This window comes from Cyanistes caeruleus, chromosome 4 (genome assembly GCF_971803275.1).
Source record: "Cyanistes caeruleus chromosome 4, bCyaCae1.hap1.1, whole genome shotgun sequence".
Lineage (NCBI taxonomy): Eukaryota > Metazoa > Chordata > Aves > Passeriformes > Paridae > Cyanistes > Cyanistes caeruleus.
In genome coordinates, this window is record NC_141704.1 from 61,350,048 (window position 1) to 61,372,436 (window position 22,389).

The 22,389-nt window shown below is 46.2% G+C and overlaps 1 long non-coding RNA gene across 4 annotated transcripts in view; it reads right to left on the reverse strand.

The window, feature by feature from the left end:
- Window positions 1–18,496, reverse strand: part of LOC111923376 (uncharacterized) — a 39,929-nt gene extending 21,433 nt beyond the window's left edge. For 2 of the 4 annotated variants that reach the window (XR_002861057.2, XR_002861055.2), the window contains exons 1-3: window positions 18,182–18,496; window positions 18,002–18,077; window positions 5,219–5,320 (exon numbers count right to left, since the gene is read on the reverse strand). This is a non-coding gene — a long non-coding RNA (uncharacterized LOC111923376). The remainder of the gene's footprint in view (window positions 1–5,218; window positions 5,321–18,001; window positions 18,078–18,181) is intronic. The other 2 variants (XR_015285720.1, XR_002861056.2) reach the window with 1 other exon arrangement.
- Between the last annotated feature and the right edge of the window lie 3,893 nt (window positions 18,497–22,389).

Sequence of the window (22,389 nt, forward strand, 5' to 3'; positions counted from 1 at the left end):
CAGTGAGTATGGAATGGATTGTGTTACAGCAGGGAAGGGGGGATTTGTAGCTGTTTTATTCTAGGATGCCACTCTCCTATACGGGGAGCACATTCTCCACTGGTCAAATGGAAGCAGGGATCTAATTTATTTGTACTGAATCACTCCTTCTGTCCCCACCCTGGAGCACCCTCTCCCCTGGGAACAAGGCAGCCTGAAGGCATTCATCTCCTAGCACCAATGCCTGGGTGGTGAATATGCCAAACACCTTAGCGGGAGGTTTCATAGGTATTTTCCTACAGCAGAGAACTGACTGAACTCCTGTCTCTTGAGATTTTTACATTCTCATGGAAATAAACGTGTTATGACTGACACAATAGCATCAACCCCTTCTCTGCAACCTCCCTGCCCCATATGCTTCAACTTTGCCATCTTTCCTTTGCACAGCCTGGATTTCTCTTTGTGGTGTTTCTCTGAGTCCCAGGCTCTTCATTTAGCCATACAAATGTCAGCTCTGCATACTCCCTCTCGTCTGCTCCTTTCTCTTTCAATCTGTTCCTAACCTCAGCCCTTTCCTTCCACTTCACAGTGTTTTTCTTTACCCAAATTCACTTTCCTCCATATCCCATCCTACTGCAGACCCTCCTTTACTGTCTCCTGGCTTGACCTTTCTGTTTCCTTCTCAGCATCCCTTCCTTCCTCCTTCTCAGAGTTACCCTCAGTATGCTCTAAATCCCCCTTTGCCATGACCTTTAAGCTTTCCCACACCAATATCTGGTATGCAACAGGTGCCCCCCCCCTCCACCATCTCCAGGTATGTCAAACATCAGGCTGTGCAAAGCATCCCCTGTGAAGGTTTTGAATCTCCAAGCAGGAAACCCAAGACAGTGCTGTATGAGCTGAGTTCTCTCCAAGAGCGTGTCTGGTACCTTGAGGTCTGGGCTCTGTTTTGCACCTATAAAGACCTGAGACTCTAGCCTGGAGTACAGGGCATTTCTGCCCTCAGACAAGCATCTCAAGCTTTGCAATCAACCCACAAGGGTAATACTGCATTTTTCTTGCAGTGTCTTCTTGGTACCAACAGAGTCTCCTCGATTTGCTGGGAGGAGTCCAGGTGTGGATCCATCTGAGACATGGCCAAAATATTGAAACATGCCCTGTGCTGCTGCATAACATGGGTTGAATTTTCAGTGTCTCCCGAGGGAAAAGCTATAAAAGAGTTTAACTCTCTTTGCTAAAGGGTTTCTCTTCTTTCCTGTCATCCCTCTGTGTTACTAGAGTGTCTTTCACTAATATCTTCTCTCACTAAGATCTCCTTTTCATTTCCTCCCTTTCCCTTTCTTCCTCCCAGCCAATTTACAAACTCTTTGGCAATGGCACAGCTGTGTGGGAATGGCTTCACAATGACAGAGAACAAGGTTAGATTGGATATCAGGAAGAAATTCTTCCCTGTGAGGGTGGTGAGGCCCTGGCACAGGTTGCCCAGAGAAGCTTTGACTGCCCCATCCCTGGAAGTCTAAGGCCAGGTTGGATGGGACTGGAAGCAACCTGGGATAGTGGAAGGTGTCTCTGCCCATGGCAGGGGGGTGGAATGAGATGATTTTTAAGGTCCTTTCCAACCCAAACCACTCCATGACTCTATGAAAGGGTCAGGGAGGCAGCATCCAGCTTTGCAAATGAGGTCGTTACAGGCAAAGCTGAAAATTTAACCCAATCCCTGATAGGATTGGACTGACTCCCACTGGGTTTGTTTCTCAGGAGACATCCAGTCTGAGTTTGGTCACTCTGTCTGCAAACATAGCTTTAGCTCTTAAGCCCTGCTTTTCTTCCCAGCACGGATATGAAATCCAGCAGATAAAAACTGGGATCCTCTCCCTGTGCCTTCCCCAATAAAAGAGGAATTTATATTCCCTGCAGAAGGCTTATGCAGAAGATGGTTGTCTGTGTGTGCTGCTTGCTGTTCATTTAACCACCATGCCAGACTGCAGTAAGCCCTAGTTTTTGTTGTTTGTTAAAGAGTTTCCAACAAAATGTCTGCTAAAAAATATCATCATGGCAAAAAGAAACATCTCATGGCAATGTTTTCATTCAGTGAAAACTCTGGGGATGTAGAATCCTGGGTCTGGGAGGAAAACCCTGACAAAAAGTGGTGTCAACGAGTCTATTTTCTTTGTGGAAATAACAAGTATCTTTTATTTAAAAAATGCTTAATGTATCAATATTAACTGCAAATATTGTGGAATAAGGGGTTTATCTCTCAACACCTGGATTAGGGAGGGAACTTCATCCTGAGTCTCCTGTTCCTCCTTTACTTAAGAAAAGCCACATCCAAAGGGATCTCTCTAGCCCAGGGCAAGTGTTTCACAGTTTTCCCTGCTAGAGCATATCTAACCTGCATAAATACTTAAACACTTGCTGAGAGAGGAGAGCATTTTGCAAGAGATTGATCTGATAGTGCTGTTGTTCAGGCATTCACACAGGATGTGGGAAACTGAGGTTCAGGTCCCTGCCTCAATGAATATTTAACGATTTATGGAAAGCAGCAGGCGCAGTAGAGAGGAATGAGACACAGTAATACCTCTGGAGTTGGGGCACTTATAGGGCATGCTGGAGGGGGCAGAGCAAGATCTCATTCCCAACTCTCCCACACTCCTGGTGACTGTCCCAGCCGTGGCTGGCTGACTTGCACTGTTTACCTCAGAGGAAACCTTCAGAGCTTGCCCCTGTTCCACTGCAAAAGTTTTTAAACCTCTGTGTAGTACAGATTACTCCAGTTATGACATTTTCCAGCTTTTCAGGCCTCTGTTTTTCAGTTAATGCTATTTTACACTGTACAAATACTTAAAATGCAAGTTTAAAGGTTTTTGTCTTCCCTGTGACCTCTCAAGGAAGCAGTCTGAATAGTTTGCTGTATTCTCAGCCTGGATTCCAGGGCCTACTGGTCTGGGCTCCTGAGTATTTCTGTGGCTGAGAAAAAATAATTAAAAACCAAAAAAATAATGGGGTTTATGTTTGGTTGGGACAGTCATAAGGCTTGAGGTCAGGATTGCAGGAGCAATTTCCACAGACTAACACTACCAAGCTGTGTCTTATAAAGTCCTTAAGGATTGGGAAATTCGGAGGTAAAAATAAAACACCCACTCTGAAGCAACATTAATATTATGTTATCAGGCCTCACCACAGAAGTGTTGGCTTATCACCTACATGCACTCCTCCTGGAGTCCAGGAGCCTGGGCTCACTGTTCCACAAAAAGTCCACATGCAGAGGAAAGGGCAGACATTATGTGGCAGGTGGGGTGAACATTTGAATTTCATGGTATCTCTGGGCCTTCTTCCCAATCCTTTACTCTCCTTCAGTTTGTCACCCCCTTTTTATGCTTGCTGTTCGCACCAGGTTAGAGAATTTATGATGTGAAATCCCAAAACTTCATCCTTATGTTCATACAGTCACCCCAGGTCTCTTTTGCTTGGCCATTGTAGTCCTCAGTGTGGACTTTAAACCTGTCAGATCTAACTTTGCTGCTCATCCCCTCAAATACAGGCGTCCCTGGCTGCTGACTTCAGCAAACACTGGTTCTCTTTGAAGCTTTCACCAGCTAAATACCTTCAAAACCACAAAATTCTCCTTAGAGCAAATGGGTTGTGAATATTCATATCCCTGCTCCCTCATCTTCCAGCTTGCTGAAATCCTCTTTAACTTATCAAGGAATGTAAAACTGAAAGTGTTCCCATCCATCAGGTACTCTTGGCAGACAGGGATAGCTCTGCTTTGAGGCAGGGAAAGGACATGATTGAGGAATGGCACCCAAACTTCCCATCTGGTCAGTGGCTGGGGCAGCTCTGTCCTCAAAGGAGGTAAAGAAGAGCCCAGATCTGATAGACTACTCCTAAATAGGAGATGACTGCCTGCAGACTGGAGTTAGGACTAGTTAGGAAAGGTCAGTTCTATGCCAGTTCTTTCCTAGCACAGGCAGTGACCTTCCATCTCCAAGAGATGTTCCCAGACACACACAGGTTTAATGCAACAGACACTGTCTTGTTGTCAAATCCAATAGGATGAAGGACCTCACTTTTATCTTACTCAATTCAAAAAACATCCAGCTTGTGGGGAAGGGTAAGATATGTCCTGTTTTGCTGCTTTGTGAAAGGCCATTTAGCAATAAACATGTAGCAGAGGAGGTAAAATTTGTTGCACAATCCATCACCCTGACCTTTGCAGGAAATGAAGCTCTGCTTTGGAGCTCATCAACAACAACCCACAGCATGATTTACTGCTGGGGCTCCCTAATTTTGTGCTAATGTAACTCTATTGATTTCTGCAGATTTGCAGTGGTATTACATGAGAGGAACATGAAAATAAACAGAGCACTCAGTTTGATGAGGAGACTGTGTGACAGAGAGCTTGCCTGTGTTTTCCAGTTTTGTCATCTGGCCTAATGAAAGCCACTACTTCTCCATGTACTCCTCAGTGCCATCAGTCCAAGCATGGTGTTAGTTTAAAAAAGTGATAAATTACCTTCTCTTACTGCTGTCTGGATCTAAAGCTATTTGTGAATTAGTACCAGTAGGTATTTAAAGAGAAAAGAAGAAATTAAAATCAATTCTGAAAATGCCCCTAAGTAGTACAAATAATGGAAGATTTGTAAATTAGTTGTGCTCAACATATCTGTCACCAACAGGGATGACAAATGGCTGTATTTTTCCAATTGGTTTGTAACCACCCTGGAGAACAGTGAAAGTTGGATGAAATTCTTGTGCTGCCACTTATTTTTCTATTTGCTTGTTGAAGTTTTATTTGTCTCTGTGCTGAGCACAAATGGGCTGCTTTGGGCTGCTTCTCTGGCTTTTGGTTCATGCTGCAGAAGGACAAACATGAAGCCCTTGACAGCTGCTATTCTGGCTTATCAAAGACTTGCTTAAAACACACTAGAGTCAAAGAAAGGCTGCTGTGCAGCAGACATGGGACAATGGGGTGAAAAGATGATGTAAAAACAACTCCTTTGCAAAGCAAAGTTTAGAAAGCAGAGTTTAGTGTGAAGCAGAAAAAGATATACACATTAATTTAACCATATGACTAGGAATGAGGAGCACAAAGACTCTTCTTGCTAGGGAAAAATAAATCCATGGGATCTCCTCAGGTGGAAGAGCATATTCATTACATTTCTGGCAGTGGATTCTCAGTAGGGTGAGAAAGAGAAAGGGTGTCTCATTTTTTGGGGGAACAAGCTTTGTACCTCACCCTGTTCAGAAGCCTGCTTTGGTCTCAGTGTCTGGTTTCTGGCACCTGCATGGATTCATTTCCACCACAAGCTCCTGTGTACACCTTCTTTCAGGGTGATGCCTGTCAAAACAAAGCCATGAATTCAACCATTGGCACTTCCCTCTCTCTGTGGTCTTACTCCTAATGCAAACTAGAAATGAAAGCTGCATTTTTTTAAAGGAAGTTTCTGTATTTTGGCAGAATATGGAATAGGGACTATGGCTAGGGCAGAATGATTCTCCACAGAGCAGAAGAGAAGATAATTTAATGCGACGGGGATAGAATAATAGTACTACTAAATTTCTAGAGAATAATAGGCAAACAGTAACACCATTTCCATGCAAAATCAGAAGACCAAATAGGAAAATTATCTAGAGTTACTGAATTTCACTGACCAAGGCCAAAATCTGAGATTCCAACAGGACAATCTTCATTCAGGTTGGTAAGGGATGGATCTGCAGTACCAGAAAGTATTTGGATTCAGCTGACAGAAGCTCTGAGTTACAAGTTAATTTGTGATCATAAAATGGATCAAGAATTGACATTCATTCATTCATTCATTCATTCATTCATTCATTCCTGGGGACACAAAGAAATATTTTCCTTACCCTGCATCCATCAGCTCAGTCTCGAATGGCTGGCAAGACTGGTGAGGTACAGGCATGGCTACCCAGAAGCAGGGAAGAATTCAGACAAGAAGGGAGAAGAGCTTTACTTAGGTTCCCCATCCTAGCTCCCAATTAGCCTTAGAACTGGCTGCAAAGGACCTTGTCTCTTACCTTTCACCCAAGGTACTGCCTGTGGAATATTTAGTTCCACAGCTGGGTTGGTCCTCTAATACACACACACTCTCTTGGTGCACTTCCGAAGGTTTTCTGGTCTGCTAATGCATGAAGGGGAAGTAAATAGCATACAGAAGCTGCCTTCCCACTATAAGCAGAGACCATCAGACTCTCAGACCAAAAAAGCAGAGTATGGCCAGTCCCCTGCAGCTAAACATGCCCTCAGCTAAGCTGGGCCCATTGCTTGCTGCTCTCCAGCCTTATCCAGGGAATATTATCGCTCGCATCAGCCCCCAAATCCTTCAAATTCCACTGCAAGGTGTGGCAGACAGTAAGATGGCACCTACCAAAGTAAAATGAACCCCAAATCTCTGCCTCTGGGGGCTGTGACAGGAGTAAGGATATGGGACTGCCCTTTTTCTTAGGCTGGGAGGGAAGGAATGATGAGCACAGGGGAGCAGGTGCAGGAATCCCAACGTGTGCTTCCCATTTCTTATTCTGCCTGGAAAACTGGGAGACAGTCAGAAGTGAGTCTGAGGGGTGGGGGAGCAGGAGGATTAGGAACAGGAGGCCTTTTGTGTTGGTGTGGGAAGCACAGTCGCCGTGCAGCCATGAATCCAGGGCTGACAGCAGGCATGGCAGGACTGTCACGTTCCCCACTCTGCCTGGAATTACCTCACTACCAGCATCTCTTCCACAAAAGCTCCTTCACACCTTCTACAAATGTGTAAAAGTAAACAAACTCCCACTATGGGTAAAAAAAAACTCTGCCAGTGTAAGAAACCTCAAGCAGGGGTTTTTTTAAGCTGAGGGAAATGCACAAAGATTGTGCTGGCTTGTTAAGCTGTACATGCATGAGGATTTTGTGACCTGCTCCCACTTCTAACAGGACTTATCCTGGCTTTCCATAGGTTTGCACACGTATATTGCAAACCATCCATTTTACTCCCTTCAAAGGGAAATATTTTTTCTTTGGCAGTGGGTTGAGCTCATCCTTGTCCCTAAAAAACTGAATGGAGACTTATTCAGGATCACGTTTGATGAGATTTGATGGGTACAGAGGCATGTCCATAGGATGAAACAAGTTCCATTGTTCCTTTGATTCATTTCCAACCACTGAGAGTAAGGCAGTTAAACATGTGAACTCATCTGGGCTTTAAATCCAGGTTTTCCACTGAAAAATTCCATGGCTTAAAACTGAGTATTTCTTATAACAGTAACATTCAATAAAGTACAATACATGCCCTCTGCCACTAAGGAAAAACCAAAATCTTCAAAAACCTGTGTGTGTTCAACAACTCAAATGCTGGGAGCCCTTGGATACAATGCAAGCATGATGCACTTTGGTTTGCCTCCAGTTCTTCAGGCCATTTCCGTCTGAGTGTAAGTGCTCAGTGGGAATTAGAATATGAAATGACCTGAGAGAAAGCTCAGTGCATATATTCTACATATATTCCAAAAAGGTCTACATATATTCCAAAAAGTGGTAGAGAAACTATTGCCATAAGTAATTTTATCTATCTTGCAGCTGGAGAAGGAAACAAGGGATAAAGGTTTTCTCATAACTCCAAGAAAGTCCTTTGCTACATAAAGACCTCAGGCTGATGCTGAGCTGAGGAGGACTAAAGGGTTTGGTGAAGGCATGCACAGGAGTACCAACTGCACCCCATGACTGTATCACTTTATTGTATCACTGCTACTCTGCACTGCAGAAATTCCTAAAATCACAGAAAAGTCTGGGCTGGAAGGGATCTTATAGATCATCCAGTTCCACCCCTGGCCATGGGCAGGGACACCTTCAACTAGCCCAGGTTGCTCAGAGCCCCATCCAACCTGACCTGAAACACTTCCAGGGATGGAGCAGCCACAGCTGCTCTGGGCAACCTGTGCCAGGGCCTAACCACTCTCACAGGGAAGAATTTCTTCCCAATATCCAATCTAACCCTGCTCTCTGTCAGTGTGAAGCCATTCCCCCATGTCCTGTCACTCCAGACCCTTGTCAAGAGTCTCTCTCCATCTTTCCTGTGGGTTCCCTTCAGGCACTGCAAGGCCACAATGAGGTCACCCCAAAGCCTTCTCTTCCCCAGGCTGAACAATCCCAATTGTTCCCTCAGCCTTTCCTCCCAGCAGAGCTGCTCCATCCCTCTGATGCCCTCGGTGTCCCTGCTGTGGCCTGGCTGCAGCAGCTCCCTGTCCTTCCTGTGCTGGGCCCAGGGCTGGATGCAGCCCTGCAGGGGGGGCTCAGCAGAGCCGGGCAGAGGGGCAGAATCCCCCTCACTCAGATTATCTGCACATTACTCCTACTGATGGTCTTTGCATGTTAAATGCAGGCTTGGGAGTCATCTACATGAGCTCTCAGACCTGTGTGGCATCAGAAGTCTCACAAGAAAGAATCAGCCATTTCTTTGGGATGGGCTTGTTGCAAATACAGGGCTGGCAAGATGGGTGCTGACAGAGGCACTCCATGGAGCCAGGGCCTTGCTTTCTCTGACAAACTGTCAAGCTAAGCACAAGATACATAAAATCACTTCTAAAAGGAGATGTAAGTCTCCAGAAACAGAAAGTGAGGCCACTTTCGCAAAGACTTTACCAGTCTTCTCTGGGAGCAATCTGTTATAAACCCACTCTCCACTACAAAGAGTAAGAACCACTTCTTTTTCAGGAGAAAAGACACCTTTATTTGTCAGAGAGGAGCAGAAAGGGTAGAAACTGTTTAAGAAAACATCTTTCTTGCATTTCAGGACACTGGGGAACACTGGAGCTATGGCAGTGTTTCAGGTCTTGAAATGTGGCTGTAAGGGAAAAAAAGGAAAGTTTGTTTCATCTAGATGTAGAGTGTAGAATAACTTGTGTCTCCTGCCTTCCTATGTCACACAGATGAAGGCAGTGGAAAGAGTTTTGGTGAGGGAACTCTCAGGTGCCACCATATTTGCCTCAGAGTAGATGTGTGCTGGTGTTTTAGAACTGGCCCTGTCTGAGGGGGATAAACAACTGAGCTGTTTCAACTGGTTTAAGAGCAAGTAGGCAAATTTCATAACTCCCAGCCTGCAAACAAAGATATGAGACCAAAATGAAGAAGTTTGAGTTCAGCTAACAGAGGAGGCACCATGCATTCACATTTTACAGTCCCCTCTGTCACTACTGATTTGGAAAAAACAGTAGCTAGGCAAAGTGTGGCTTCACCTGGAGACACTGCTCCACAAACCTTTCATCCTGTGGATTAAATTTCCTTGTGAAGCCATCAGAGGATTGCATAGAAATCCTTTGCTAGGAAAGGATTTACTAGGAAAACTGCACCATTAGCATGTGACCTGAGGAAGATACCATCACTGAAACAATTATAATGGTCACTTTTGTAACCTCAGGGTTACAAGGTATGTTTAATCTGGCACCTGCTGTGCCCTGGAAGCCAGGAGGGACATCTCTGTCTTGGGGGCATGAGGTCCAGCATGGCCAGCCAGGCCAGGGACCAGATTCTCCCGCTCTGCTCTGGCCTGGAGCAGCCTCACCTCAAGTTCTGGGGCAGCTTTGGGTACCACAACAGTAGGAAGACCTAAAGCTGCATACAGAGCTGCATGAGGGGAGGGTTAGGTTTGATTTCAGGAAGAGGTTCTTCCCCCAGAGGGTGGCTGAACACTGAACAAGCTCCCCCAGGCAGTGGTCACAGCACAAAGCCAGATTGAGCTCAAGAAGTGTTTGGACAATGCTCTTAGATACACGGTAATTCTTGGGCTGTCCTGTGCAGGGCCAGGAGTTGGACTGGATGATTCTTGTGGTTCCTTTCCAGTTCAGGACATTCTATGATTCTATGAAACTTCTCCCAGTGAATCTTCAGCAGATTACAACATAGGATGAGTCCTCCATTTCCATGCAAAGCCTAATCCCATGATCTTTCAAGCACTAAGGGGTTACCACTCTATCATGCAGGCCCAGATTACAGCAGTTCTTCCAGGCAAGAGAAAGGTGATGTCAGAACAGTGAAAAGACTTTGGTTTCTCCAAAGTCTTAACTCATTTAACAATGAGTTAAACTGGTGCAGCATTCCCATTGCCACACACATATGGGAAGGTGGAGCCAATTCCATGCAGATGGTGAGCTGTGTGAACAAGAAATTCCAGTCCTGCATCAGCCTGCTGATGTGCCTCCTGCCAGAGGGCATCTGCAGGCTGAGCACTGCCAGTTTCCAGCCTGGGTGCTTTCCCCATTCCACCAGCACTGCTTGGAAAAACAGGGAGAAGGCGCCACATCACACCATCCCTCCTCTGCTCCTTCAGGCCCAGGGAAGCAGGAAATCAACACATTTATCACTCAGAAAGGCAGTTTGGTGACAGTGGAAAATATTACACACAGCCATAAAAATAGTCATGTCTCCTACCCAACGACAGCATTATTTCAATGTGATGGATGCCTTAAACCAAATAAAGTTACTTTCAGAGGCAAACCTCGACCTTCAGGGCTATTTATTAGATATGTAAAGCTTCATCCACCAGGGCTCTCAAGCAGCTATTTAAACATGCAGAGTCTTAATGAAGTCAGCAATGCTCCTGATGTGTTTCAAGTACTCTTTGCTGGATCCATGCCCATAAAACAACTCTGCTGCCCTTAAGCAAGGAGGGTTTAATGGCCCAGGTGCCACACAGTGGAAGTGGTTACCATTCCTGTCACCTGTAAGGAAGATGAGGGCATGTTTTGAGACAGGTTCAAAAAGTACTGGTTTTTCGTCAGTTTCAGTGGGGCTACTTCCACTGCAAATATTAAGACCAGCGTCACAGAGTCATGTCTCCTCCTAAAAGCTTAGTTATTGTTAATGTATAATTTCCATATTCAGCCAAGAGAAATTCACAGTGCAGTCTATTTTCGCCCTAGTCTTGGAAGGGATCTGCCATAGCTTTATTACAGATGTGAAATTATGATATATGTGAAGTTCCAGGTACACATCTGACTAAAGTACCAATAAGTATTTTCAATCTCCATGGAATGCCTACTAGTGAGGTTCCAAAACATCCTCCTCCAACTGCCTGCATGGCTCATTATTCTTTCTATTCATTCTTCCATCTCTGACCAGTGAACACATGGATTCAATTATATTTACCCAACCTCATTTGCCATCTCAGCTGCAGAGAGGCTGAGCTCAAGATGCCAGCCAAGCCTGTGGCAGTGCCTATATTGCAGGCTGGTTGTTTGGGTTGGGTCTGCAGATACAGGAAATCCAGGCAGTGACACAGCTGATCACCAGCCAACTCTGCTTCAGACAAGCAGGAGCTCTCTCTTGGCTCCATTGGCCATCGCTGGGATCTCCATAGCTCAGAGCAGTTGCTTAATCATGGACATCTGATACCATCTTGGGCTGACAATGATGTCCCTTAACTGACTTTCATCTCCTGAAGCAGGAGAGTGATACATTCCATGCTGTAATTCCCCAAGCATCTCTGGCATACCCTAGGAAGCTCACTGCTTAATTACTTCAGACCTTGTTGCTCTAGAAGAGTTGGTTGTATCAAGGACTACAGGATTTTGCTCTGTCCTCTCAAGAGAGAGGGGCCTAGTGGGACACATTTACCACTGACATTGACACAAGTAAGAGTGGTGTTTGCTTGGAAAGCAAAAATCCTGTACCAAGAGCCCCCTTGTTTATGAGAGTTGTTACAATTTTAAACCTTGTGAATTAACTAATCTCTTATAAGAAAGAAAGTCTAGTGGTCATATTGTTGAAAGAAGCAGAATATTCAAAGTCATTTATTCAGAATATTCAAAGGAAATCTGTTTTAGAGGTATTGATGAGACTATTTCTCCCAGACCACCAAGCATCTGAGACATTCAGATATCCAGAAACAGAATAGACTGAAATTTGTTTACTTGATCTGTGCAGGCTAACATAACTGGGGCTTTAAATAATAATTTATTGATAGCTACCTCTTTGTGAACACTATATAATCCCCTGAGATCGTGGCATATTTCTTCAGACACAAGGGATCAGACAGTTAAGACAATCTGAGAACAATGAGAATGCAAACACAAAGATTTTTTTCATGCGATTTTTCACAAAGCAATATAGAAAGCACCAAAATAACAGGATCATCATTTTTGTACAACAGTGCAGTCACTGTTCCTGGGTGTAGGACTGACCTCTGCAAAGAATTTTTGATTTGCTGTAGTTCAGTTTCTCCAGTGGAAAATGGCCACTCTGCTGCCACAAACCGGAAGTGCTGTGTGAATTAAGCTGCTGATATATTGTCTCTGATCCTCTTTACAGCTGATGAGGGTTGTTGGCACAGCAGACTTGTGTGGGTCAGGAAAGTATTCTGTTTTCCACACAGTGCTGGAGTGCTGGTGTGCAGAGGAGGCTGCGTGGGTTGGCAATTATGGTGCTGTTGACTCTGATCCATCCATGATGGCATCATTTGTACACAGCTCTGAAGAGAGCCCTTGTCAGGCTCGTTACCATTTGGGCAGAGAGTCATTCCCAGAGCAGAGACAGACTGGGGGAACGGACAGACTGGGGGAAGAGATGTTGGGGAGCAGTGCCATGGAAAGGCACCTGGAAGTCCTGGTCAATGGCCAGTTGGACATGAGACAGCAGTGGCCTGGACCCAGGAGGGACATTCCTGTCCTGAGGGCATCGGGGCCAACATGGCACTACTTTGAGCTGGGGTGGCCTCATCTCAAGTGACAGGGCAGTTTTGAGTGCCACAACATAAGAAAGATCTAAAGCTGATAGAGTGTCCAAAGGAGGGCCATCAGGATGGTGAAGGCACTGGAGGGGAAACCACATGAGAGGCAGCTGAGGGCACTTGGTGTGTTCAGCTGGAGAAGAGCAGACTGAGGTCAGAGCTCACTGCAGTTCTGCAGCTTCCTCACGAGGGGAAGAGGAGGGACGGGCCCTGATCTCTGCTCTGTGTGACCACGGACAGGACCCGAGGGAATGGCTGAAGCTGTGTCAGGGGAGGGTTAGGGTGGATATCAGGAAAAGGTTATTCAACCAGAGGGTACTGGGGCACTGAATAGGAACCACAGGGAATGGTCACAGCCCCAGAGCTCCAGGAGATTTTGGACAACACTCCCGGGTCAGGGTGGGGTGTCTGTGCAGAGCCAGGAGCTGGGTTGGATGATCCTTGTGGTTCTCTTCCAACTCAGGGTATTCTGTGATTCTGTGGCTATGTCAATTGCAGGGACCGCTAACCCAGATTAAGCTGATTTTATGACAGTGAAGCACAAATGGGTGGGTTACAAATTGCAGGACAAGGAGGCTAATCATATATCATGAAAAGCTAATGATGATATGCAAAGAGATAGCCAAACATCCCATTGCCTGGTCAAGGTGTAGATGGGTAGGAAGGTGGTCACCTTTCTTATTTGAAACTAAAACCTAGGCAAAACTGATCTCTGCTTAGGTTTGATTACAAGCACAAATCTCAGGTTGGGGTCATCAAAATTCCAGGACACGAGCTGAGTATTGAGTGAAGTGAGAGCTCAGATTTCCAGCAGGTCCATGTCATGTTTAGACTCAAGCTCAGCTCTCAGGCTGGGGATCTACAGTTGCAGAAAAGAAGGTGATGAGCCTAAGTGGTTTTAACTGGAAACCACTCCAAACTAAGGTCTGGAAAAGTGATGCTTTCTATTATCTGTTATATGAAGAATAAAATGGTGTCAAAGCAAAAAAAAAAAAAAAGTTTTCTAATAGAGCTGCTTAAAAGTGGCATCTTGCATAATTTTCCTCTGCCTCTCCTTAGATTTTGGATCATTATTCAAGCTTGAAACTGGAGGGGAATTCTGATTTGGCTTGTTTTGCAGGCACTGTTATGTTGGCATTTTTTTGGCTTGTGTTTGCTTTCCAAAGTGGGAAACTACATCAACATTTGCATTTTTTATTCTTATTTTAACCCCTTCTCAGGCTCACCTTCAAGACAAGACTTGAGACCCCATATGTATTTCAAACTTTTTTTTTTTTTCCCCCTTCACTGGAGTGATTTCACTTTTTATTTTCTCTGATTGAAAGAGGAAAAACACAACAGGTGTTATTTTATCAAACTCTCCAGAACCTCACGTGCTTAGGCAGATAAGGGCCCAGAAAGGACCATGTAGGTCTGATTCTATTAGGATTGAAGCCTTCAGGAGGGCAAACATAGGAGGCAGCATGCCAGGGGTATTCATGCAGTGTCTTACGCTGTTTATAGGTGTATGTCAGATCTGATGTTGATATCTGTGTCTCTAGGAATGGAAATAATAAATTGAGTCAAGAGTGCCCCCCTAGAGAGATCAGGATGACTCCCACCTCTTCACTGTGTCCTGCTGCATGACATGGTATTATCAGCATAAGAGGATGTTTATCTGTGTCCAGGTACTGCTGCTCCCTTTTCCTCTTTCACCTGGGGTCAATCTCTACAGCCAGCCTCACCAGGACTTTAAGGGCTTTAAAACATCCCTGCAAACTCTGCAAGTCTTCACTTGGTGTGAACAATACTGAATGTTTCTGTTCTGGACCTCATCTGGACGTCCACCAACAAGCCAGTGCGCAGGCTACTCTTGCTCTGCTTCTCATCTTGTGTAGTTGAAAAACACTTTCCTGTTCTCCCAGAGCTCCCAGGTGCCTTCCTGCTCCCTTCCTGTCTGCTTGGTGGGCCTGCTGCTCTGTCAGCACTGTGTTCTCCGTGCCTGCAAGCCTATTTCTGTGCACACCAGACCAAGAAGGTTCTCCAGTGCCACACCTGAGTGGACAGAGCCTCCCATCTGCCCCACTCCCACCCACTCTGCAGATTTGGGCTGGTGCTTCCCAACAGCAGAAGGCAAACTGTGGCACAGGAGAACACCTGAATCACAGAATCGTGGAATCATTCAGGTTGGAAAAGACCTCTGAGATCATCAAGTCCAACCTGTGACCAAACACCAAACCATGTCGATAAACACTTCTGGAGATGGGGAATTCATCACACCCTGGACAGCCTCTTCTGTTATTTAGTCACTCTTTCAGTAAAGAAATTCTTCCTAATGTTCAATCTGAACCTCCTGTAGTGCAGCTTGAGGCTGTTTCTTCTTATCCTGTCCCTTGTTCTGTGGGAGCACCTGGCTGCACCCTCCTGTCAGGGAGTTGTGCAGAGCCAGAAGATCTACCTGATCCTCCTTGTCTCCACACTGTGCCCCTTTCCCAGCTCCCTCAGCTGCTCCTCATAGGACTTGTGCTCCAGACCCTTCCCCAGCTCTGTTCTCTTCTGTGGACATGCTCCAGCCCCTTACTATCCATCTTGCAGTGACAGGTGCAGAACTGGACACAGGATTTGAGGTGTGGCCTCACCAATGTCCAATACAGGGGGACAATCATTGCTCTGATCCTGCTAGCCACACTATTGCTGATCCCAGCTGGATGCCACTGGCATTCTTGCCCACACGTTGGGTCACATTCAGGCACTGTCACCAGCACCCCCAGGCCCTTTCCCTTTCCAGACATTTTGCCCCAGACTGGAGCACTTCAAAAAGCTGTTGGGGCCAAAGTGTAGGACCCAGCACTTGGCCTGGTTGAACCTCAAGTCCCCCCTAATGACCACAGCAGTCTAATTGTCTCCTATCTTTGGGGCCTTTGCTTCCTGAAAACAGTTGATAAGAAAGATCCCTTGCTCAGGCAACACCTCTGGCCATAGAGGGAGGTGTGTCTGGGTGTCCATAATCTGTAAGGACAGCCAGCACTGCTCTGGAAGGCAGCCTGCAAAGGCCTGTGTCCTCTGAGAACACAGTCCACCCACTGAGACCAGCCCCAGCCAGTCAGTTGTGTGTTATACTCAGCTGGCATCCCTTTACCATGCAAGCTAGGGCCTTTTCTTCCCTGTCCTCAAATTCAGGACTGTCCTAGATTACAATGTAAGATGTAACCAAAAGCATGTATTTTACCACCAACTTCATAAGCTGTTAAAACCAGGTGGGGCAGTGTTCCTTATCTCCTTCATGACTCTTCCCTGATAACTCCAGGGGATATCTTCTGTTAATGGGCCATCAAACCTCACTGCATGACTCAAAAATTACATCATCCCATTGGAAGATGCTCTGCCCAGGGGGAGGAACCAAGCATTCCTCCCTGGATATAATCTGAGACTTGGAACACCGCGGGCAGCTTTATCCACTGCATTCCCAGAGGACTGGAGCTACAAAACCACCATGGGACCTTCAGAGGAAGACCCGACCCTTCTACAGGACCACTGCTTCAACAGAACCACATCTATCACTTCAAGAGGACTGCAGTCACCATTTAATCGGGCTGCTACCACCACCCTGACCAACAGGGTAACAGCTCTGACATGGGATCTCCCATTGGTTTGTGTTCAGACTAGAACAAGGGCTTGCTATAATTCATGCAATGCTGCTCCAATTTCTTTCCCTAATTCCTATTTTTCCCAGGGGTTGCTCCCTGTAAATAGGCTTCCTTCAGCACGAGGTGTACATTTCCCACCTTCTTTACAAGTCCCTCCAGTCTTTCCATTTGTTTTTTGTTTTATGTTGTTCTGGTCTTTCTCTACTTACCTGTTCAGAACCCATCCCCCTTCAACTCTAAATTGCTTTCCCCTTTCCTTTGCACTTAATTTTTTGTCTTTTCTAATTAATCTCCCTGCAATGCTGAGATGCTAATAAAATCAGAGGGAGAAAGGATTTTTTTTGGGACCCAGAGTTTGCTTGAAAGCTGATAACCTTGCTAAAGCAGATTTAAGAGATGCTAGGTGCAGCCTTGCTCTGTGTGCAAACCTTGACTCAGCACATATGCAAACAGCTCTAAAAATAGCTTGCACTTTCCCAATTCACGTGATGCATGTGCCATAATTCTGCACTGTGCTTTCCAAAAATAGCACTCACACACCATTGGCTGGTCTAAATCTGTGGACATTTAGCTTTTTCAACCCAGGCATCGCAGCACGTGGCTGTACAGCTTTTTCACAGAGGGATTTTTCTCCTGGGTGCCTCCCCCTCTATTCACAAAAATTAAGAGATTTATCCCTTCCCCTGTGCAATTGCTTAAGATCCCCGTGGCAACTGCAGAAGCTTCTCATGAGGAGAAATTATATTAGGTGTTGGCTCAAAGGTATTTTTAGCTTCTTACCATGCTCTCTAGCAGCTGGAAGCAAAGAGGTAACCCATCACCTTGAAGCCAGCCAATTCCCCTGGAACAGCAGCGAGGGCTCTGCAGAGCAGCAACCCAGAAACAGCAGCCTGACAAGCAGGGCTTGTTTGCACACAGATCTGAGCAAGAAGCTTAGTTAGAAACTGAATGAAAGGCTCCTCTCCTGTATTTCAGGGATGGAGACTGAATGAAGGGCTTCTCTCGTATTTCAGCGATGGAGACTGAATGAAAGGCTTCTCTCCTGTATTTCAGGGATAGAGACTGAATGAAAGGCTTCTCTCCTGTATTTCAGGGGAGTAGGTGAGCTTCTAGGATAGGACTGAAAATGCAGGGCACTGATCTGATCATTGGGATCAAGGCCAGGGTGGATGGGGCTCTGAGCAACCTGGGCTAGTAGGAGGTGTCCCTGTCCATGGAGGGGAGTGGAACGAGATGAACTTCAATGCCTTTCCAGCACAGACCGTTCTATGATTCTGTGATGACCATTTATTTGGAATAAAGCAGCTAGGGAGTTGGGGAGCCATGTTTGCATGGTCCAGCACAACTCCAGGGCATTATGGGTCAAGGGATGCCTCACAGATTTCTACCCACACTTCAGATCTTGGTTACACACCCACTGTGGTACAGGCACATGAATAGGAAAGCAAGAGTATACACCCCATGAAGGGACACTGCAAATTCCTTTGAGGACTTCTGTTGCAAAAGCAGATGTGGCACAGACACAGAGAAAAAGCACACACAGTGTCCATTCAAATGCAGCCCAAAATGTACAAGAATAAGTCTGTCCCATCAGGCCTTAAAGTCAGAGTAGGCACTGTTCTTCCTGCAGCTGTGGTGAGCAGCTCCTATCTAGTGCAGCAGAAACATGAGGAGCATCCATACCTTGTTTCCAGTGGTCCTGCTGGGTGATCCAACACTGCTTTAATCCCATATCAGTGGTCATTAGTTGTGCAACAGCCTGAGAGGAGAAGACAGATGTGATATATGAGTCTGTCATTTAGCAGATAAGGTCTCCAAGTGCCTGTAGGGGTAAGAACAGATCTGAAGCAAAGGACAGCGTACCTTCTTGGAGCTGTGCAGCACTAAGGGCTGGCCTCGGTGATCCTTGTAGGTTCCTTCCAGCTCAGGAGGTTTCACAATTGTATATTCTATGATCTATCAGGCTGACAACACTGATATATCCTCCAAGCCTGAGGAAAGGAATTTAACCTGCAGAAAATCCAGGGACTGAGAGATAGCCTGGGCCAAACTCATTTGGGATCAATATAGCAAGGTCCCAGCACATCACACCTCCTTTCCCTTATCTGAATTGCCTGCTACTACCATTACCTTGCTTATCAAGTCCTGCTTTATACTTATTGAACTCCACCAGCTTTGCTCCTAAAATATACCAGCACACAAATATGCTGGCATGACTCAGAGGTGGTAACATCAGTGGGGATTTTTTTGCATAGCAAGAATGTTTAAAGATAAAAATTAATGCAGCTACTATAGGGGCAGAGAGAGAAGTCAAGGAACAGGCAGTTCAAATCCCGTTACCTGTGGGTATCTTTGCAAGCAATCATAGCCCCTGACCAAGGGCCTTTCATATCTGCTTCAGCTCATGGTGGAGATGCCTAACCCTTAAAAACAGGCACTGAAGGGGAAACTTCTTGAGGGTTTGCAGCTTTCCTTCTCTTCAGCCATCTTCACTGCAACACCAGTGTCTATCACTCCATTATTCCCTAGGAAAATAGAGGGAATTTCTGCCAGGTAAGACCTGGGGGTGCTGCTGGGTGAGAGCTGACCCTGCCCCAACTGTGTGTGCTGGGACTCAGAACCCCCCTGTTCTGGGCTGAGCCCTCAGTGTGGGCAGCAAGGGAGAGGAGGGGGAGATTCTTCCCCTCTGCCCTGCACAGGTGAGATGACCCCCCACCCCACCCCCCACCCTACAGAACTGTTTCCATCCCTGGGATCCCAGGAAGAACAGGGAGCTGCTGCAGCCAGGCCAGAGCAGGGACACCAAGGGCATCAGAGGGATGGAGCAGCTCTGCTGGGAGGAAAGGCTGAGGGAACAATTGGGATTGCTCAGCCTGGGGAAGAGAAGGCTTTGGGGTGACCTCATTGTGGCCTTGCAGTGCCTGAAGGGAACCCACAGGAAAGATGGAGACTCTTGACAAGGGTCTGGAGTGACAGGATAAGGAAGAATGGCTTCACACTGACAGAGAGTGGGTTTAGACTGGGTATCAGGAAGAAATTCTTCCCTGAGAGGATGATGAGGCGTAGGTTTCCCAGAGAAGCTGTGGCTGCCCCATCCCTGGAAGTGACCAAGGCCAGGCTGAATGGGGCCCTGGTCTGGTAGAAGGTGTCCCTGCTCAAGGCAGGGGATTTGAAAATGGATGATCTTTTAGGTCCCTTCCAACCCAGTCATTCTATGATTTTATGATTCTTATCACTCCTGTCCCAACCTTTCAACTCCCATCAGATTTTCAGGTTCCTACAAGCCACTCCTTTGGGATAGCAGTGCTCCAAAGTGCTGATACCCAGTTTGCAGTGGAAGTACAGCAGCGACCTGGGGCTGCTGACTGGGCATGGGTCATGAAGGGTGTTTGAAAGGATGTCTCTGAGATTAGGCTCTGCTCCATTCCCCCATGAACAGAGTGGGTTTGGCTCTTGCTGGAACACCTCCGCTGCTCAGCGGTGCAGACGGAGCCCACAGCCCCGCTGAGCTGGCACAAACTGTGGGCTAGAGCTAGCGCAGAGGAGTTGGTGTGTGACAGACAGGCTGGTTCCTCCCTCCTGGGTCACCACAGAGCTCCTGGATGTCACCGTGCAGATGTGGGTGGGGATGTGAGCGTGCTCTAGGCTGCCATTCCCTCTGAGGAAAGGCAGCCTCATTTGTGAGGAGCTCTGAAAAAATTCCCTGCTAACCTCCCAGCCATCTGCTGTGGCAGTTGTACCTTCAGAGACAGCCAACCAGCTCAGCTGCCAGCAGCATGAAGCAGAACTGGTGTCTTCTCAGAGTATGGGGGCTGCTGCCAACAGAACTTGAAGACAGGCAGTTTTCCTGGGGGCTTCCAAATGGTTGTTCTTTGTCCAGTGGCATGAAATATAAGAAGAGTATGAGGCACCTGCGATGAAATGCAAACCTAGGCAAAACCCACCTGGTTTGATTACAAATGTGATTCTCAGGTTAGGTTCACAAAAGTTCAAAGGTCTCCTGGTGAACATGAGATGGGCCTTTTGAGAACCAGAACTAGATGCTGTGAAATTTAGAGCCCTGAGCAACCCTTTGAGATCAAGATATGAGTGAGGAGGCAACAAATAAAGGGACAGGCTTGTGTAAGAGGCCGTGACTCTGTTTTGGAGGGCTGAGTGCCCAGTCAGCAGCCCCAGGTCACTGCTGTACTTCCACTGCAAACTGGGTATCAGCACTTTGGAGCACTGCTATCCCAAAGGAGTGGCTTGTAGGAACCTGAAAATCTGATGGGAGTTGAAAGGTTGGGACAGGAGGGATAGGAATCATAAATCACAGATTGATTGGGTTGGAAGGGACCTAAAAGATCATCCATTTCCAAATTTCCTGCCATGAGCAGGGATACCTTCCAGGTGGACATATTCCAGGTTACTCAGTGCCCTGTCCCACTTGGCCTTGGACTCCTTGCTGCATGATGCTGTGGATGGTAGCTGTTTACAAGGATTCATCTGGTCAAACACATGGAAGAGAAATCCCTTGAAGATTTATATTTGAAACAAATTCCACCAACTTGTGAAGCTTCTGGATGTTTACTGGGTTCAGGGAGTGGACTCAGAGCAAGAACAGCACAAAGAGTCATTCCTGTGTACTGCAATATTTTCTTGACCAGCACTCAGGGTCCAAAGGTGCACAGGTACTTACAATCTCAAGTTTTACTAAAACAAGGGAGTTTAAGTTTCTATGCCTTTGTGATTCCGCTGAAGGTGGCTCACCACCTCCCACAGAGACTTTTTCTCAGTCTTCCCATGACATTCACACAAGTGGCAGATGGAGTAGGTGCTCCACACATGTGGTCTGTAAAATCAATGTTAATAGGCACAGCTGAGCTAGTACAGCCCAAGGAGCAAATCCATGTGGTTGAAGGGCAGGAATTGTTCTCTTGGACAGTGTTGTCTACAGCATGGCTTAAAGCATCCATGAAAGGTTAAATTCAGACATCATCCCTCACATTTGTGAGGGGGTCAGAGCATGACTTGGGCAAATACTACATTGAAGTGATGTGTGATTATCCTCTGTGAAGAGGCCTTGGCACAGGTTGCCCAGAGCAGCTGTGGCTGCCCCATCCCTGGAAGTGTCCCAGGCCACGCTGGATGGGGCTCTGAGCAACCTGGGATAGTAGATGGGCCCATGGCAGCGGGGTGGATCCACATGATCCTCAATGTCCCTTCCAAGCCAGACCATTATGTGATTTCTATGGAGCCACCAGAGCTCAGTGATAAATCTTGCTTCCCTTGCAGACAAATGTTCCCCCACATCAACTACTTTGACTGACATGAGTGGAGCACTGCCAGCTTACACCAGCAGTACATCTGCTCCCACATCTTTACATAACCGTTCCTGAATTTTTTTCCTTTTTCTTTTTTTTTTTCCTCCACACAGGTAAAAAGAAGCTGTGATTATGCTGGATTCATTCTAGAAACTCCACCAAAATTGATGATACCATGGTGATTATAACGAATATTTGCTCCTGTTCATATTTTAAGCCCTTTAAACTCTTCCCCATGTTTCTTTCAGAGATGGGCTGTTAAATTCGTTCCCAATATAAAAGGCAAGGAAAAAAAAAAAGCTTTTAAAAAACATTAAACATGATGCAAGACTTGGGACAAACCTGATTTACAGTCACTCTAGATGATCTAATAATGTACAGATCAGGTTCATGCAGCAGTGAGCAATTTGATGGTCAGACCAACAGTGTTTCAGAAAAGGGGAAAGCCATGAGGCAAGCAAAAAGGATGCACTGTGGAAATGAAACACTTCACAGTGGGGCTCTGCTTGCAAAAGCATTTTTGCCCTCAACATTAATGTTTATCTGTTCTAAAGCATCACCTATGGTAAATGCCAGGCACGTTTACTATAGGCACTGTGTTGACATCACCCTAGAGAAAATAACAATGGTTTGGCAGCCTGCAAAGTCTTTTTAAAAATAGGCTGTGAAGCCCCTGAGAAAACGACAGGCTCTAAAAATAGGACTAAAGCTGAGGAAAGAAAAAAAAAGTGCAGCTTTCCTCATGCTAAAGCTCAGGGTCAGCTGCAA